This window comes from Mirounga leonina, unplaced genomic scaffold (genome assembly GCF_011800145.1).
Source record: "Mirounga leonina isolate KUSES-001 unplaced genomic scaffold, KU_Mleo_1.0 Mir_180, whole genome shotgun sequence".
In the NCBI taxonomy this organism is placed as follows: Eukaryota; Metazoa; Chordata; class Mammalia; order Carnivora; family Phocidae; genus Mirounga; species Mirounga leonina.
This window is the reverse complement of record NW_023270469.1, coordinates 34,952,865-34,958,265: the sequence shown is the minus strand read 5'-3', so window position 1 is coordinate 34,958,265 and position 5,401 is coordinate 34,952,865.

The window sequence follows — 5,401 nt, the reverse complement described above, 5'->3', positions numbered from 1 at the left end:
TCTTTAAAAAATCAAACAAACAAACAAAAAACTATTCTTTCATCCCATCTATATACTCAAATAATGTATTCTTAGTTTTGCTTGTTTTGAGCTTTATAAAGAGGATATCTCATGGTATGTAATCTTCTGGGGTTGCTTTTAAAGTTCATCATCTTCCTAAGATGTTCCATGTTGTTGTATAGTTTTTGTTCTTTCATTTTTACCACTACATACCTACTGTGATCTTAAAAAAAAAAAAAAAAACTGTCAAGGGGCGCCTGGGTGGCTCAGTCCTTAAGCATCTGCCTTCAGCTCAGGTCATGATCCCAGGGTCCTGGGATTGAGCCCCACATCAGGCTCCCTGCTCTGTGGGAAGCCTGTTTCTCCTTCTCCCATTCCCCCTTCTGTGTTCCCTCTCTCACTGTGTCTCTCTCTATCAAATAAATAAATAAAATCTTTAAAAAAAAAACTGTCAAATCATATTGTTCTTCAACTAAAATACTTTAGTGGCCTCCCATTAAATTTAGAGTAAATCCCAAATTCCTTACCTTCACTACAAGGCTCTCCATGATTTCTTCAGGTATTTACAGTCCTCACGCAGCCCCTTTTATTCTAGGGATCTGCTTCTCTCTGCTAGTCTTGGCCTATTGTTACCTGTGAATTTTGGAACATGCTATCTCCTACCTTCTCCTGTTCCCTCTCTCCTGTTCCCAACTGGCCTGTAATTCAGAGGCTCCCTCCCACCTCTCCAGTCTCTGCTCTCCCCACTCTCACACTTGTCTTTGGTTCCAACCACACTGTCATTTCTTTCCAGTTTCTATATCCCTATCTCAAAGGCTTTGCTGGAATGCTACTATTCCTTATTCTTGATCTTGTTAGCTCCTATCTGCTAGGATGACCCTGCCTTCTTATCCATAACCCTCTGCTGACTAGATTAAGTAGTACTGTTCAAACCTCTCATCCTGTCCTATCTGTTCCCTTCATTATACTCAATAAAGTGTGAACCTCAATTATATTTACTTATTTGGTGTTTATTTAGTTATTGTTGATCTTATTTCTGGAAATTCAAGGAGGTCAGGCACTATCCATCTTATTCACCACTGTATTCCTAGAACCTGGAACAGTGATTGACAAAGAGTAGATCCCCAGGAAATATCTGCTAATTGAATATATGCTTGAAAACATAAATGAAATAATGAATAAATTTATTAATACAGATCTGGATGGAAACAGAATTTGTTTACAAAATCCATTGCTGGGGTGTCTGGGTGGCTCAGTTGGTTAAGCAACTGCTGTCAGCTCAGGTCATGATCCTGGAGTCCCAGAATCAAGTCCTGCATCAGGCTCCCTGCTCAGCAGGGAGTCTGCTTCTCCCTCTGACCCTCCCCCCTTTATGTGCTCTCTCTCATTCTCTCTCTCTCAAATAAATAAATAAATAAAATCTTTTTAAAAATCCATTGCTATAGGTAGCCATGGGTCTTAGTCTCTCCCTGTCCCCATCCAAAGAGCTTGCACCTTCCCATATCCCCAGTTCCAAATTCCAGATAGCTGCATTTATGTCTGTTGAGTCCAGTCCCCTAGAAGCCCACAGTTGTGCCTGTAGTTAAAGTTAGGTTGCAGGACATCCTTGATATAAGCTCCTTTCTCCTGGAGCTCAATAGCTGCCTTTGCCTTCCCAGTTGTATGCGTTGAATTGGTTTCCTCTCTCCCAGGTACTGACCTCCCTTTATATTTGTTTCTCCCTCCTCGGAAAAAATGGATAGCACATTTATAAGTATATTGAGGGTTAATTTGGCAGAGTGTCTTGCTGGAGCATGAAATGACATTTTTGCTTTGACCTGTCGAGTCCTTGTGACTTTCCAGAAATGGATTTGGGTAATGACTTGTCATTATGAGTAATTAGCATTTGTGGAAGTCTGAGAAGACATGCCCTTTTCTTTTTTTTCTTTTTTTTTTTTTTTTAGCTTTGGAAACTTTACTGCCCTTTTGACACTACTTTTGAGGTTGCTCATTTGGTAAGGGGTGAGATAAAATCATGAAAATAAAAGGTTATCCATCAATGCCTATAATTAACCCTTCACCATACTAAAAGAAATGAAAATGTTTGTATTTCTAGAGGTATCTAGATGTATCTTCCAGGCTAGAACAAATTTCTTTTAAACACTTTAGATTTTTTTTTAAGTAAGCTTTATGCCCAATATGGGGCTAGAACTCATGACCCTGAGATCAAGAGTCACGTGTTCTCCTGACTGAGCCAGCCAGGTGCCCAAAAAACATTTAAGCATAAATTTCACTGTGGCACAAAAACAGTATCTAGATATTTTTTCCTTTAAACACTTTAAAGTTAACATTTGTAAGTTGATATTTAGAAGCAAAGAAGAGAGCCATAGTTCTGATTTCTTATTCAGTATGCTTGATAATGCTTTGTCATCTGTCATAATCAGTGTTTGAGGTTGTCTGTGACTGCTTACTGATCCTAGATATTCTTGTTGATTTACAAGATGTTAGAACCAGAATGAATCTTAGACTTCAACTTATCCAGTCCTCTCATTTTGCAGATGAAGAAACCAAGGGCCCCCAAAAGATAAAGTGACTTTGTTTTTTTAGTACTTAACTCATAGTTTGGAGATTGGACTAGATGACCTTTAAAGTTCTTTCCAAATATATGAAATACAGAGCAAAGTATTTTAGAGAGTTTCAGCACCTGTAGGGATTCTCTGGGCTCACAATAACATTGACCTTATTTAGTTTTATTAAAACAAATTCTGGCATGTTCACAAATGGATTGTCTCAGTTTAGACATAAGAAGTACCTTATCTGTTCTATTTTCAGGGCTGCATTGTGCTGGAGTCTCAGTCAAATGCCTGGAATCTGAATGGTGAAAAACAAATAAACAGTGTTGCTAGACTGCTTTCCGGAATAGAGAGATATTGACCAGAAACACATTCATGGGCTCTCACAAGCATCGGAGAAGCCATGAATGAGGGACACTCTTACTTGCTGTCTTACTAAAGTCACTAAATTGTAAATTGGAATAAGGAAAGTGTGGGAAATAGCCTGATGTTCCTTTGACTAATCCAAGCTTGTTGCTTGCAAGTTAGAATAACAATATCATGAAATGATCCCATGTATAATGCAGTTGGCTTCAAAAAAAAAAAAAATCTATGTGTGGCTTTAGAATTATCTCCCTTCTGCTCTCCTTCTCTCCTTCCTTTCTTTCCTCCTTGTTGCTTCCCTCTTTAGCTTCCTCCATTCATCCTCCTTCACTTCTGTTCTCTCCCTCTCCCTCCCTCATCCCTCTCCATTTCCTATCTTTCCTTTTTATTTCTGCATATTATTTTTGGACTTCCTTCCCCTTTGGCCCCCAAACTAAATTTTTCTGTTTTAATTAAAAGTGGGATTGGTTGGCCTGGTTATGGGTATTAAAGAGGGCACATACTGAATGGAGCACTGGGTGTTACATGCAAACAATGAATCATGGAACACTACATAAAAAACTAATGATGTAATGTATGGTGATTGACATAACATAATAACAAAAACAAAAAAAGAAAAATAAATATTTGAAAAAAAAAGAAGAAAAGTGCTGATACAGTCTAGAAGTTCTGGAGTAATTGCAAGAGGATACACTGTTATGCAGAAGTAGAAATTCTAGTTCTGTTTATTATATCTACAATATGAAAAATTAGGTTTTACTAATATATCATTATGTTTTTACTGATAGTGGTAAAAGATCAAAGATGTCTGGATTTCTTAGTTTGACTTGATACAGAATGAAAAAAAAAATGATTCTAGTCCTGAATCTAAGCAACTTATTCTGTGATCTTCACGAAGACCCTCTATTTCATTATTGTAGGTTCCATGCCTTTATTTGCTAGATGGACATGGGAATGTATCAAGAGTTTAACTTCCTTCTTATAATGTGCCTTGGTTGCTTTTCTTCAGCTGCTAGGTCAACTATGGCTTTATGAAATCTTCCTTCTTAGCATATTGCAAAAACAGGTGTTCATCCCAGATACTATAGTACTGCAGGGCTAGGAGTTGGGCCTATCTTCACATTTTGGTAAATATTTACTAAGTGTCTCTAGGTAGGGTACTGTGAGCCAGGAACTCAGGTTGCAAAAATGAAGAGGAATGGGCCCACTCTGGTGGCAGACACAGACAGACAAGCACAATGGAGTGTGATAGGTACTTTGACAGATGTCCAATGGGTGCAGCTATGATGCAGAGATTTCTGGATTGGGTGCTCAATGCATTCTCTTCACATATAACAATGATTTAAAAAAAAAAATGTGCTGCATGAACCCTGAGAAGCTTGCTAAATGTGTAGATTCCTGGTCACAACCCCAGAACTCTAGAGTTCTCAAAGGTAGAACCTGGGAATATACAATTTATAGCAAGCTCCCAGATAATTTATAAATGATTCCAATGGAATATACATTTAAAATATATCTGAAAATAGGATACAAAATTAACATACAGAAGTCAGTTGCATTTTTATACACTAATAAAGAATTTTCAAAAAAAGAAACTAAGAAAACAATCCCATTTACAATTGCATCAAAAAGAATAAAATACCTAAGAATAAACTGAACTAAGGAGGTGAACAACCTGTACTCTGGAAACTATAAGACACTGATGAAAGAAACTGAAGAAGACACAAATAAATGGAAAGATATACCATGCTCAAGGATTAGGAGAATTAATATTGTTAAATTACCCACACTACCCAAAGCAAGCTACAGATTCAGTGCAATCCCCATCAAAATACCAATGTCATTTTTCAAGGAACCAGAACAAAGAATCATAACATTTGTATGAAACGACAAGACCTCGAATAGCCAAAGCAATCTTGAGAAAGAACAACAAAGCTGGAGGCATCACAATCCCAGGTTTCAAACTACACTACAAAGCTATAGTAATCAAAACAGTATAGTACTGCCATGAAACAGACACATAGCTCAATGGAATAGAATAGAGAGTCCAGAAATAAACCTATCACATATGGTCAATTAATCTATGACAAAGGAGATAAGAATATACAATGAGAAAAAGATAGTCTGTTCAATAATTGGTGTTGGGAAAACTGGACATCTACATGCAAAAGAATGAAACAGGACCACTATCTTACACCAAATACAAAAATAAATTCAAAATGATTAAGGACTTGAATTAAGATCTAAAGCCACAAAACTCCTATAAGAAAACATAAGCAGTAAGATTTATTACATTGGTCTTAGCAATATCTTTTTTTGGACCAGTCTCCTCAGCAAGGGCAACAAAAGTAAGAACAAACAAATGGGACTATATCAAACTGGAAAGCTTCACAGTGAAGAAAACCATCAATAAAATGAAAAGGTAACCTACTAAATAGGAGGAGATATATGCAAATCATACATCTGATAAGATGTTAACATCCAAA